At 38.6% G+C, this 15013-nt stretch overlaps 1 protein-coding gene across 2 annotated transcripts in view; it reads left to right on the top strand.

Annotated features, from left to right (window-relative positions):
• The window catches only part of LOC150098312 (uncharacterized), a 733595-nt gene that overhangs the window by 513831 nt on the left and 204751 nt on the right, over nucleotides 1–15013 (top strand). The gene's annotated exons all lie outside the window — the stretch shown is intronic.

Genomic DNA, 15013 nt, shown 5'->3' with positions numbered 1-15013 from the left:
CCCTGGTTCCCTGGCGAAAACAACGGGGGCCTTGTTTAACCGTGCGACGCCCCAGCCGGCATGAAATTTTGTCATGTTGTACCATCATTTTTTATTTTGGTTTAACCAATAAGAATACAATTTGGTCGGCTAAATCCCAAATTGCCAGCCCATCCTCATTCGTTCAGTATCCAAGTAGATACCCAACAGGGTGCACCACGAGAAGGTGAGGATTGGACATTAGGTCAGAAGCCCTGGTCGGTTCTCCGCATTCCTTTAAAGGCTATGTGGAGATCTCCTCTCAGTTATACAGCTTTGACCCTTAAGCACCACTGTTATTATTATTATTATTATTATTATTATTATTATTATTATTATTATGCAGTATCTCCATGGTGTCTAGCGACTCATTGTGGGAGACCAAATTAGATTAGATGGGAAAAAACAGAAGTGCGATGCTGAAGTCATTAAAGTCAGAGAAAGAGAGAGACTGATTTTGGAATCAATAGCACCTTTAAAACATTCACAAAACCTTGACAAATATGGCTGTATCTTATTATTATTATCCAGGCCTCCATGGAGTCAAAAAACTCATCATGGGAGGTCATTTTTAGGAAATACAAAGTCTATCATACCACTCCTTGAACTCATTAACCTTCCCCCACTCCAACTACTATCTCAGGCAATGCATCTTGGGACAAATTGGTGCAAAAATTAATAATATTAGTAATGCTGTCAGATTGTAGAAAGGGAAAGTGAAAGAATTGATTGTTTTGTCCAGAACCAGTTACCTGAAAGGTGAGAAGTATTATACGTGGCAGGATGTGAAATAATTATTGTGAAAGGCAAAAAAGAAGATCAAGAGAGTGAAGGTTGTAAGTATGCTGCTAAGCTATGATAGAGGTGAACTCAGAAGGAGGGCGATGGTAGCTAATGAATCAATATGCAATCTGTGCAGAAGGAATGATGTAAAGTTCTGGACCAGTGGTCTGAGTTTGATGGATGGAAATATTTTTACATTGTTGATAAACTGCACTTAAATGTATTCAGAGTTAGGTGTCTAGAGCACTTTGTTCACTGAGAGTGTGGAAGCACAAAGTCAGGAAAACTAAAGAGAGAAATTAGGCAGATGCATACAAGTGTGTGAAGGTACCTATGCAGCAATGAACAAAAATGTGGAAAATGGTCATTTCAGAATGTGAACATGGTTCGAAGCCTAAGAGGATGCTACTGTTTCTATGTACTAATGCTAGAAGCATCTGGAATAAGAGGAAGGAGTGTACACATTGGTTAGTGCAACCTTGCCAAAAGTTATAGGCATAAGTTAGACTTGGCTAATATCAAATGACACAATTACAGGGATAGAATGTGATGGAGTTAGTATTTTTGGGGAGAATAGAATAGACGAGTGGGGGGAAGGGGAGAGTACTGCTGATGATAAAATGAATTAAAGCCAACAAGAGTAGCAGTCAGGCAGATGGCAGATCTTTGTGAGTCAATCTTCTGTGAGATTGAGGCTAATAGGACAAAATATAAAATTGGTTGCTGTTATTATATGCCAGGGGTGTCAGGGATATGGAAGACATACATCAGCAAATTAGTAGTATGATGACAGGTCAAGTAATTATTATGGGGAATTTCAATTTTGCAGACATAGATTGAATGGAGAAAGGATCACACGGCATGAAGGAAATGGAATGTATTCACTTACTGAGAAACAAATGCTTGAAGCAGAATGTGACACAGGAGACTCTGAGTACAACAGGTGTTGGATCTGGTTATAGGATCAGAAGACCTTACCACATCTAAGATGGCTACATTGCCTTCAATTGGAGAAAGGTATCATGTGATGTTCACTTGTTCACTTGGGAGGTAGCAAAACATATGGAAATTCCATATGTTTTGTTACCTATGGCAAGTGATTATGATAAAATTAGGAGTCAGCTTGAAGCAGTACAGTGAAAAAAAGATCTGCAAAGGAAGGGATTCACAGTGCATGGAGAATAGTAAAGGAATATCTGGAGGAAGCAATATCACACCATTTATCCAAGATCAGGAGAGTAAATCAGATAGAAGTTAAATGGATGAGAAATATCATTAAGCATCAGCTGAAAAAAAGAGATGTTGTGATATATAGGGAGAAAGGCTACCAGCTGACTTATGAACATTACAAGGATCAGACGAGAAATGTTACCAGCATGATAACGTAAACAAATTCAGATTATGAGAAGAAATTAGCTGATCAGGTTAAGGGAAAAGCCTTGATATGACCGATCCAGATTACTGTGCTCCGGTCAGATCATGTGGGATTCATAGGGATCAGGAAGTGGTAGAGAGGATATATAAGCAAGTGACCAAGATGGTGAGTGGTCTGTGGAATGCTTCCTTTGAGGATAGATTGAGAGTTTGTGGGTTAAGGAGTTAATTGATAGGTAAAAAGGGATGATATGTTAGATAATTTAAGTTTGTTAAAGGCTTTTATAGGATTAATGTAGAGGAAATGTTTCAGCACTTGGCCAGAGGGGGGCAGAACAAGATGTCATCCCAAGAAGTTGGGTAAAAGTGTGGTTAGCAAGGGTGTGAGGACTAGATTTATCACTTTGAGAGTGGTGAATGAATGGAATGGGTTGCCTGAGTCAGGTGTGAGCACTTTGTCTGTTAATAGTTTCAAGGAGAGGTATGATAGTTATTTTGTTGATGGTTTGAATCTCCCACAGTGAGTCTTGGGATTCCGTGGAAGTGCCCGTCCAATAAAAATAATAATTTAACAAAACTCCAGGAGAAGGAGATTTCAAAAGTGGTGTTTGCACTCCTCAGCCCTAAACCGCCTGAAGAAAGAGCGTCATCAGTTCGATTCTAGTCGTCGACTAGAGGAACTTTTTCTAAGCTTTTTTTTTTTTTTTTGCTGGCCTGGTTGGCCGAGTGGTCAGCGTATCTGCTCTCCAGTTGCTGGTTCTAATCTCGCCATGGGCATGGTGAGATTCAAACACCATGGGCATTCTGACATGGCATTCTCGCCATGGACATGGTGAGATTCATTCACATTTGTGAATGAATGTTTGTGATTGTCTGTCTGTGAAAATACTAGTGGTGATGATCGGCTGTAGATGGCATTGGTGTAGATCAGGGATTCTGCGGAACACAGTGTTCCGCGGAACACTAGTGTTCGGGGAAGGTGAATTGGTGTTCTGCGAGAAGTTCTGGAATTTGTCATTTTAGTTTACTAAATATTTTTCATGAATAAATATTTTATAGTAGAAATATTCTGAGGAGAATAATATTCGTGAATATGTCGAAAAGCTCACACCCAGAATGCCAAAGAACATCTGTGTGTCGTTTATTTTCACACATCGAAACCTTTCAACATTTGGGAAAGGGAATACCTCTGTTTATGATGGGTCATAAAAATTACCTGCAAGCAAATTATAACAATGGGTGGCATATCCTCAGTTCTCAAAACTGAAAGAAATGACATCTGTGTAGCAAATGTCATTGACCAAGCAGCATATTTTTAAACATGGAAATATTCATGAATTATCGTTAATTTTCACACATCGAAATCTTTCAACAATTGGGAAACAGAATACCGCCATTTATGACCGATCGTAAAAATTGCCTGCAAGCCGATTACAACAATGGTAAATATCTATTAATTAATACTGAATACTTTCTTCGCAAGTTCGTATTGCAGTGTGTAAGTGCTTGTTCTGAAACCGGAGTGCCGTGATTTTTTTAAAAGTAATAGAAATGCTGATTTAAATTCTAATATGAATAAGAGACAAGGAACTTTGTTTAATTTTGGTATTAAGAAATCTCTTATTGAAGGTGTTTGTGACGGAACAGATAGTGAATCATCCACCTCAAGCACAGATGAGTGAATTGAGGTGGATGATTCACTATCTGTGATTCACTATAATATTATAAATATATGTGGAGATCAGAAGGGGATATGTCAATGAAAATCAGCACAAATTAATTTAATGATGGTTTAATTGATGTTTAATTAATTATCAATTATTAATTAATAATAAAAAATCAGCTAAATTACCAATTAATTAATGATTAATACATTACAAAATAACCAAGGTGTTCCGTGAAAATTTCAGGATTTGTGAAGTGTTCCGTTGTAGAAAACGTTTCAGAAACCATGGTGTAGATGATGGTAGTTGCAGTTCTTTGTAGTTGGTGGAGACAGTTATAGAGCAGGTGCCCTCCCACGATGAATCTTTGGACTCCTTGGAGGTGTTATTTAATAATAATAGTAATAATAATAATAATAAGATTAAAGTAATATCTCTTAACCTCTCTCTTTATCCAACAGCAGGTAATGCCAATTAGGACTTCAGTTCTTTGTGTTGTTCTTTATAATTTTAAAGTGTTCTCACTATTAATTAATAATTGTTGTTTGCATGCTATAACAAACCATTTGTACTCTCGAAGATGCTGGGTATAAAACCAACAAAATATCAACAACAAATAGATAATTCTCATGGAAAGGCTTAGACATTGGTTATACATTCTTAATAAATACCTTAAGAAAATTACAACATAGGATAGAATAGAATAGAAATTAAAATAAATTTTAATACACTTCCAAGATTTCGGCAACATCATGTTGCCATTATCACAGGAACTTAAATACAAGACACATACACTCAAGCACAACACACAGTAAATGAGGAATGAAGCAGGAAGCTATTCTTTCTCCTAAAAGTCCTGATGGTGCCCCCTAGCCGGCAATGTTGGTATTCTTGGCTGATTGGGGCTGAAGGTCTTCTGATGTAGATTTCCCAAATTTGGGGCAGTCATATGCAACCAAATTTGTTTAGGTTTGGATTGTTTCTTAAGGCTGAGGCTGATTCCATGAATAGCCTTTCGTATTTGAATTTACTACAGTGTATTATCGTGGCTTTCTTCCACCGTATTCTATGGCAGGAATCCACTGCATGGTCTGCAAGACCAGAGTGGCTGTATTGGTGAAACTGGATGTAGTCCTTGTGTTCTGAAATTCTGATATTAGCTGTCCTGCCTGTTTGGCCAAAGTAGGACAGCTTTCAGCTGCAAGGGACTTGGTATACACCAGGTAGGTCTGGAGGGGGGGGGGGTCTTTCGTGGAGCGGATAAGGGATGCCAATTTTTTATAAGGTCTGTAACAAGAAGTTAAGTCATGTTTTTTTAGGATTTTTGTAATTTTTTTGAGGTGCCTCGGATATAGGGAATGGTGATGGATTTAGAGTAAACCTTGTTGTGAAGGGGGGAGGGGTTGTGGTTTATTGGTTTCAATATTTTTTGGATTTTTTAGGGAGGATAGCCATTGGCTAAGAAAGTGTTGAGAATGTGGTTTAGTTCTGTGGTTAGGGCATTGTCATTTGAAAGATAAGTTTAGCCCTGAGTGGTTAGTGTATCCACAGCTCTCCAGCCAAAAGGCTGCAGGTTTGAATCCCACCATGGGCATGGATGTTTGTGATTGTCTTTGAAAATAGTAGTGGTGGTGGACAATAGATGGCGTTGGTTTAGATGATGCGGTTGGTGGATGAAGTTGAGTGGTTGAGACGCAGAGTTGTGGATTAGGTTCCCTCCCTCGATGAGTCTTGGACTCCCTGGAGGTTTCAAATAATTATTTATACAATGGAAGCAAAGCCTTTTTATTTCTACAAGTTAAGGTTTGGCACATCATTGCCATAATCTGATGGGATGCCTTCACCACTTGTGCACAATGTGACCTCTGAACATTAGATCCTTGTCCACCACTACTCCAAAGTCTTTTATCTCCTCAACTTCCTCCAAAATTTTCCCACCAATTGTATACTTTGCATCTGATTGTTGCCTACCAAATTTCAGAACCTTACACTTTGCAATATTGAATCGACATAAAAATTGGACAAAAGACCAATTGACTAATGTGCTCTTTACAGATGAGATTAATTTTAGTCTTTCCTCTGATTCTAGATGACACTTGATCTGGCATGAAAGTGGAAATGCTTACCATCCCAAGAATGTTCTTGAAAGGAATAGATACAGTGGTGCCGGGGTCATGGTATGGGGAGACATTATGCTTCACGGATGCACCAAGCTACAATTGCTAGAAAAAAGGAACTCTTATACACTCTATTCAAGTTCTCCTGTAAGGTCACAACATCTGCTTCATTCCCTATCACTCTCCAAGTTTTGCATCACCTGCAAATGAATGTATCACCAGTTAAATCTATCCAAATATCAATAATATACAAATTAAACAATATGGTCTCTAAACATGTCCCTCTGGCACACCAGTACTGACTTTGCTCTTTTGAGAAAGTGTATCCCCATACACAACTTCTGATACCTATCTGATAGCCAGTCACCTATGCAGCACACTAGTTTGTCATTAAACTGCAATAGACCAACTTGTGGTGGGGCAATCAATCAAAAGCCTTTGCAAAACCTAAGTATACTGCTGTATATGCATCTCTCTTGTCCAGTACATTCATCATCTTGTTATAATGCATAAGCAAATATACATTGGTATCCAAAAGCTATGGAGCAACTGTATTTTTACCTGTATATAAAAAAATTTTCATGACTATGAAAATGTGGACATAAATTTATTACCAGCATACTAATAAATCATATTACACAAAAAATGTGTCATACATTTCATACAAATTGAATTGCAATATGTTTTTGGCAAAAGTTACAAATTTCCTAAGGACATAGTTAAAGAATTATGTACAGTGCTTACAGAAAACTATAGAGGAAGCTGGCATTATAGTTAAAAATAAGTGTAAGAAAATCAACAACAAATTCAAAGTAGGCTTAGAAAAGTCCAAATACAATATTCCTGCCTCCTGCTCAACTTGCTCATTGGCACTTGAGCTTTCTGGTCATTTTTATTATTATATGAGACATCCAAGGAGTCAAGGACTCATCGAAGGAAGCTATAAACCACCCAAACCAGCTGTCATACCTTCCCTTAAATTCATTCACACTAGATGCACTCATTACCCCTAAAGGCAAACTATTCCACTCACTCACTGCTCCGTAAGAGAAAAGCCTTGCTCCTATTCCTTTCTTGACTGTGAACAAATTTAACTTCCATGGATGCTCCCATGGTCTCTCCCCACCTTCCATATAATGAAAAATTTCATCAGACGATATTCTATAACACCCATTCAAAAGTTTATAGAACTTTGTCTGTTAACCAAAGTCTGTAATTCACATGCTCGCAATCTGTCCTCATAATCTAAATCCTATAATCTGGATGTAATCTCTGTAACTCTTCTTTGCCCCTTTCTGCAGCTTCTTTATCTCCTTGGAATCCAGGAGATCAAATCTGCACCCAATAATCCATGTGTGGTCTTATGAAATCCTTATAAAGAGGCAAAATGACGTCCTTATCCTTAGATACCAAGGTTTGCTTCAACATCACAATTATCCTCCGAGTTGTATTTGCAACTTTTGCTATGCGACCTTTGAACTTCATATTCCTATCCACCAATACACTATGATCCCTTGCCTCCTCAGCTAATATAATATGCTGCTGGAATTTTCATCATTCCAAGGTGCATAACTTTACACATTTCTATGTAAGTGGTTAATATCAGTAGCATCTCTGATTGCCTTGCTAACTTTGTATCATTGTCAAATAATTGCACATTTGATGTTAGGTCTGTCTGATGTCATTAATGTATAGATTGAACAATAATGGCCCAAGGGCTCAATCCTGAGGTATACCACTGGTCACCTTAAATCTGGCAGATTCACACTCACTCTATACCACTCTTTGATATCTGTCTCTAAACCATCCTCTGATCCAAGTCAAGAGTTTATATTCCAGTCCCAGATTCTCCAGTTTATGCAGCAGCCTTTTGTGTGGTATCCTATCATAGAAATTTTCTAAGACAGTTGAGCATAGCTTCTGTCCTTGCCTTGATTTCACTTCACTCATATCCTGATTACCTTACCATTGTAAGCATCACCCAAAGATAAGGCAGATCCCCTCTTAGCATCAGTCTTTCTTCCACCTCTTATCTAGATGACTAAGTCACATCACTCCCTGCAGTCCACAAACTTTTCACCCCATGCCTCCTCTTATCTTTTGTCAGAAGGTCATTAGAAAAATCTTTAGTATTAACTCTAATAAGTCTCTTGATCAGATAATATTCATCCAGCTGTGCTCAAAACTTGTGCTCCAGAAAGAACAATCTCCTCTATTCTCTATAATAAATTGAATAGTCATCTGGAATCTACCCAACAGAAGAAGCAAGCTTTTATTCAGACTATCCCTAAAAGGGGAGATAAAAGTCAACTATCAAACTGCCATCCGATTGCTTTTACTCAGTACTCTCAAAAGCAATAGAGAAGATCGTCAACGACCTTCTTCTTTACTACTTGCATTAGCTTGTGATCACCAACAGAGATATGGGCTATGTCTACAGTAGATCTCCTCACTTACCTTGTCTACCTTTTGTCACAAACCACAGGAAGATTCGGAGAAACTCATGTGATCGCGCTTGGGATTTCCATGGCATTTGATTGTGCCTGCGTAATCCACAGATTACAGACTGTAATCTGTCAGGGTGTGACACCCTTTTCCACCACTGTGTCCAAAAGGACACCATTTGGAGTCATGAAGCAATTTTTTTTTTTATTAGGGACACTAGTTCTGATCTCTCTCCTGGGTACCAATTTACATGCTTCAGTGCTGCTAGCACAGAGATCTTCTTACCAAGTTACCATCTAATAGTCTTCCTTCTATCCTTTGTGTTAAATACCCAACTTTCTCTGTGGTTGTTCCTTATGTGTTGTGGTGGATGGCTACCTTACATCAGATTTCTTTATCAATGTGCAAGTAGCCTACAGTTCTGCACTTTTACCCACACTTTTTCTCCTATATATCCATGACTTTCTCTTTCTAACTTCAAATCCTGTTCATGGTTCTGCTGATGACTGTACTCTCCATTAGTGTTCCTCATTTGAGAAGGTCTGTAGTACTTAAATATTGAATCTTCAAGATCTTCCATGGTGAGGATATCAGTGTCTTAAACATCAATATGCTCAGCATTCTCAAGTGGAGAGAAACATCTCAGTGAATTTTAATGATATTAAAACACAGTCCTGTCTTATTACTGGCAAGAAAGATCCTACTTCGACCCTTCTTACTTTTGATTATGTTTCAATATCCAGCTTATCCTATCATAAATATATTACATCCATGGTTTCCTCAGCCTCTATAAAACTTGCTATTATTTTTTTGTTGTTGTTCAAAATACCACTTCTCTTCTGCTCAACTCCAAACATTTTATAAAACTCCTATGAAAGTATTTGCTGGTTCGTGGTTTTCTGTGAACTACTGGCAACCATATATGCATCATGCTTAAAGACAGAAGGCTAGAATTGATGTAATATCATCCCTTGTTTCTGGATACACTCTTGAGGGTGTTTATCATTTCAACTGACTCTTTGAATGCCCTTGAGAAAAATCTGTAATCTATGTTGAGCATTTCCATTTGTTGCCATAGTACTTGACATTAGTTTCAATTGTATGTGTTGCCATTCTTGATTTGTATTTTCTTTCATTCTCTATGTTGTTATGTTCAGATTTGTATCAGCAAAAACTAATGTGAGAATTGAAGTTAAGAAATCAGAGGTACTTAGTATATTGCAAAATTTAAACGAAAACACTGCTGTAGGTTTAGATGGAATATCAGCTTGGGTGTTGTGTGAATGTGCAAAGGAATTGTCAACGCCTCTTACTTGGTTATTTAACATACGTTTGAACTCTGGTATGGTCCCTAGGGAGTGGAAGGAAGGCAAAGTAGATCCTTTGCATAAAGGTGGCTCTAAGACTGCGGTAGTTAATTACAAGCCAATCACCATCTCGGGAGTGGTGGTAAAGTATTGGAAAAGTTGCAAAATTCAAGAATGGGTGGATCAGGATGTGATACTCTATAGGGGCAAACATGGTTTTGTTAAAGGTCGATCCTGCGTCAACAATTTATTATCTTTTTATAATAGAATGACATCGAGTTGGGCAAAGGAAATGGCTACACAGTGGCACTTCCGGATTTTCCTAAGGCTTTTGACAGGATACCCATGGAATACTGCAAATTGGAGCAGATGGATACTAAACTGGTGATATGGATAGGAGAATGGCTCAGGGAGAGATACCAGAAGGTGGTGTGTAGAGGAGCCGAGTCCAGGATGAGGCAAGTGACCAGTGGTGTGCCTGAGGGCTCTGTGCTTGGACCATTGTTGTTTAATTTGTACATAAATGATATAGGAAATGGCTTAAAGGGAGATATTCATTTGTTTGCTGATGATGCAAAGTTGGGTAGCACAATAAAAAATCAAGCTGATCTTGAAAGTTTGCAGGATGATTTAAATAAGCTGGTAGAATGGGCAAAAGGTAATGGATGTCAGTTCAATGTGGAAAAGTGTAAAGTTATGCATTGTGGGATTAAAAGATTACCAGCTGTGTACTACATTGATTGAACAGTACCCCAAGAGATTGATGAGATTAGGGACTTAGGGGTGTTGGTGGATAGGGAGATGAAGTTCAGGGGACACATTGCTAAGGTGTCCACGATTGCACATAGGATTACGTGGTTATTGAGGAATACACTAACATCCAGAGATAAAGAGGTTATTATTCCCCTTTATAAAGCTTTGATACTTCCACATTAGGATTACTGTGCTCAGGTCTGTTCACCTCGATTCCTTGGAGATGAGGAAGTTGTGGAGAGGGTTCAGAGGAGAGTGACTAAGTTGGTGACATTTAAAAAATGCTCATTACATTGGTAGATTGAGAGTTTGTGGATTGCAGAGGTTGGTTGATAGACAGAGAAGAGGGGATATGATAGAAACATTTAAATTACTAAAAGGTTTTTATAAGATTGATGGAGGGGAAATGTTTCAACTGTGTGATAGTGATGGAAGAACAAGAGGTCATCCCTGGAAATTAAGGAAAGGTGTGGTTAACAAGGGTGTGAGAACGAAGTTTTTCTCCTAGAGGGTGGTGAATGAGTGGAATGCATTGCCTGACTCAGTTGTGAGCTCTTCCTCTGTAAATGAATTCAAGAAGAGATATGATAGATATTGTTTTGATAGTTTGGGTCTCCCACGATGAGTCTACTGACTCCATGGAGATGCCCGTAATAATAATAACAATAATCTCTCCCAGCCTTCCAGTCTATTCAGTGTAGCATAGCTTACAGGTACAAATGATCTTATAGGTAGCAGACTTTTTAAGTGGTGGATGAGCAGGTTTTGAAGGTTTCAAGAAATTAGCGGTCTTGAGGAAGTAGAAGGCAATTTTTATGGTCTGTTCTGTTGTACTCAAAAATATTTTTGAACACAACTTTATACTCAGAATATTACCTTTTGAGCTAATATAATTCTACTACAGTATGTTTTGTTTAAGAAAAATTGTGAGCCAAATTTTCTTTGTGTAATGTTCAAACCTGCATTTCTCTCCCATTCTTCCAGTCTCTCCACATAGCAGAACCTACAGGACAGAGATGATTTTTGTAGGTACCAGGCTTTTTTTGGAGGTTTCAAGAAATTAGAAGTCGTGAGGCATTAGAATGCAACCTCAAAAATATTTTTCGATTACAACTGGAAAAGAAACTTTCGACTTCGTACGAAAGAAGACACAGAGAGGAAAGATAGTATATGTGTTGCCTAGGTATGATAATGATGAACTGAGCAGAAGAGCGATAATATTAAATGACATAATAGCTAGAATGTGTGACAAGAGAGGACTGGAATACGTGGAGTGCGCTTGAGGATGGAGAGGAATTGTATGCAAGAGACCACTTACATTTGAACGAGGAAGGATGTAGGAATCTGGAGAGATTGCTGTTCTGAAAAAGTCAGTGTGTCCAGGGAGGATGGTAGCAGGGATGGCCTCTTGTGGGAATGGGAACATGGAAGAAGGGGGACGACATCAGGTAACACTGAGCCCAGTGGAGTCTAGAGGGGATAATACTGGGTATAGAAACAACGGTATTTATATGCTATATACTAATGCCAGGAGTATCCAGAATAAGGGAGAGGAATTGGTGGCAAATATAGCATCAGCCTGGCCAAAAATTATTGGGATCACTGAGACATTGTTGACAAAAGAGGATATAATAACAGGAATAGAAGTATCTGGGTACAGCATTTTTCGGCAGGATACGAGGGGAAAGCATGGTGGTGGGGTACTGCTTATGATAAGTGACGATCTATGTCCTCTAAGAGTGGAGACTTTGGAAGACAGTGACATTAATGATTTTGAAAGCATATGTGAGGCAGAGGTGGGCAAGACAGGATATTTAGTGGGGTGTTGCTGCAGACCCAGGAGAACAGAGGATGGGGACCAGGAAATGTTTAGACAGTTGAGTTTGGCAAGTGCAATAAGAATGATTGTTATGGGAGATTTTAACTACAGTAGTATAAACTGGGGAGAGGAAGATGCATGTTGCAATAAGGGAAGGGCATTTCTAGAATTCTTGAGGGACAAATGTCTTAGGCAACATGTAATAGAGGGAACAAGAGGTTCAAGGTTTTTGATTTGGTCACAGCATTAGAAGAGTTGATAATAACTGAGATGACATCTCTACCACCAGTTGGAGAGAGTGACCATATGGTTTTCACTTGGAAAATGAATAGACATGCAGGAGTATCAAAGAGACGGGAACGTATGTGGAATTATAAGGCAGGTGATTATAATAGTCTAAGATGTCAACGTGGGGAAGTTTCATGTAGGGAGGAATTGGAAGGTCGGGATATCATTAGTGCGTGGGAAATTATGAAAGAATATTTGTTAGTTGCAATGGTAAGTTGTATACTACGAGTGAACAAGAGGACACAATTTGGAGTAAAGTGGATGACAAACAATATTAAACAGGAATTGCATGCGAAAAAGAGGCTGTGGAAGAGATATAAGGAGACAGGAGAAGAGAAGATGCATGAAGAGTATAAGACACAGGCCAGAAGAGTGACTAGTGTGGTAAGGAAAGCGAAACTGGAATATGAGAGGAGATTGGCCCTAAGATCCAAAGAAAATCCTAGGGAATTTTTTGATATGTGGCCAGTAGGAGGAGAAATGACTGTGGAAGAATGATATTGTGGGATAAAAATGGGAATAGAGTAACTGACGCAGAGGACATAGTGGAATTGTTCAATGAACACTTTATTGGAGTATTTCATCCTGGAAGTCAGTTTTAATGCTAGAGGGACAGGGCAGGTTTGAGGTTTAGAGGTACAGGGGGAGAGTTTGTTTCAAATACTGAGTACTCTTGATGTCAGTAAAGCTGTGGGACTGGATGGCATTTCACCACGAGTTTTGAGAGAATGTGCATGGAATGGAAGGAAAGTAAGATAGTGCCATTGCATAAGGGCGGTAGCAGACTGGAAGTGTCTAATTATAGGCCAGTTTGTGTATCATCAGTAGTTAGTAAGATCTTGGAGAAAGTAGTGAAGGACCGTATACAGGATTGGGCAGATGAGGGTAATGTTATCTGTGAGAGTCAACATGGAGTTGTGAAGGGGCGCTCTTGTTTTAGCAATATGCTAGTCTTTTATGATAAAGTTACAACAGCATTAGATGAGGGAAAGGCATATACTGCCATTTTCGTAGACTTAGCGAAGGCATTTGACAGGGTGCCACATGATAAGCTGATATTTAAGTTGCAGCACATTGGTCTGGATGTCAGATTGGTCAACTGGATTCAGGATTGGCTTTCCGATAGGTATCAGAGAGTTGTGTATGGTGGGGCAGTTTCAAGGAGGCATAGGGTTAAAAGTGGGGTCCCACAGGGCTCAATACTGGGACCTATATTGTTTAACCTTTACATCAATGACACTGTCAGTGGATTACAAGGGGATATTCAATTGTTTGTGGATGAAGCGATGCTGGGAAGGATTATTAGTAATAGTGCAGATGCGTCAGCCCTGCAAGAGGATTTGAATAAGCTAGATAGATAGGCAAATGAATGGGGGTGTCAGTTTAATGCAGCAAAATGTAAGTTTTTGAGGTTTGGGAAACATCAGTGGGATGCTGCATACTCTATGAGAGGAGTTATACTGGAGGAAGTAGGGGAGACAAGAGATCTGGGGTTGATGATTGATAGAAACCTGAAGTTTAGGGGACATATTGCAAAGGTGGTGAAGGTAACACAGAGGATTGCTGCAATTATGAGAAGGATGCTGACCTGCTGAGATAAAACAGTTATCATTCCGTTATATAAGATCCTAATCAGGCCACACTTGGACTACTGTTCTCAGATTTGGTTCCCAGAATTTGAAGGAGATAAATTAACTGTGGAACGGTTACAAAGGCGGATAACAAAGATGGTTTCAGGACTGTACAATGATAGTTACAAGGATCGGCTGAGGGAATATGGACTGCAGAGTTTGGTAGAAGAAGAGATAATATGATTGAGACTTTTATACTGTTGAGAGGTGGTTATAGGGTTGACACTGGGGAGTTCTTTCTCTTGGTTGAACAGCGGGAAGGAGTGATGACAAGAGGCCATCCCTGGAAGTTACGAAAGGAAACTGTGAGCAAGAGGGTGAGGAGTGGTTTCTTTGCATGGAGGATGGTTGCACCATGGAATGCATTGCCTGATGGAGTGGTGAGTGCGAGAACTGTCAATAAGTTTAAAGAGTGGTATGACAGATTTTATGTTTCTTAGGGGGACCCCCCCCCGATGAGTCTTGATAGACTTTGCGTTTCTTAGGAAGGATCTCCCACGATGAGTCTTTTGACTCCATAGAGGCCTGAATAATAATAATAATAATAATAAATAAGAACTTTATGTTCAAAATATTATATTTTGAATTAATATAATATTTTATATTAACTATATAATATTATAGTTTTATTATAATAATAATATTATAATATTATTAATAATATTATTATTAACTATATAATGCTACTACAGTATTTTTTAATAAAAATTGTGAGCCAAATTTTCTTTCAGTTTACTTAAAATGATCTCGTAACATAATCATTCATAGATTATTTAAATTCTTGTTTTTATGTTTTATGTATATGTTGGATATA

Source organism: Typopeltis vanoorti, chromosome 15, assembly GCF_054136105.1.
Source record: "Typopeltis vanoorti isolate ZY-2024b chromosome 15, IOZ_Tvanoo_1.0, whole genome shotgun sequence".
NCBI lineage: Eukaryota > Metazoa > Arthropoda > Arachnida > Uropygi > Thelyphonidae > Typopeltis > Typopeltis vanoorti.
Note: the sequence above shows the minus strand (reverse complement) of the source record. Positions and strands in the feature narration are given on the sequence as shown.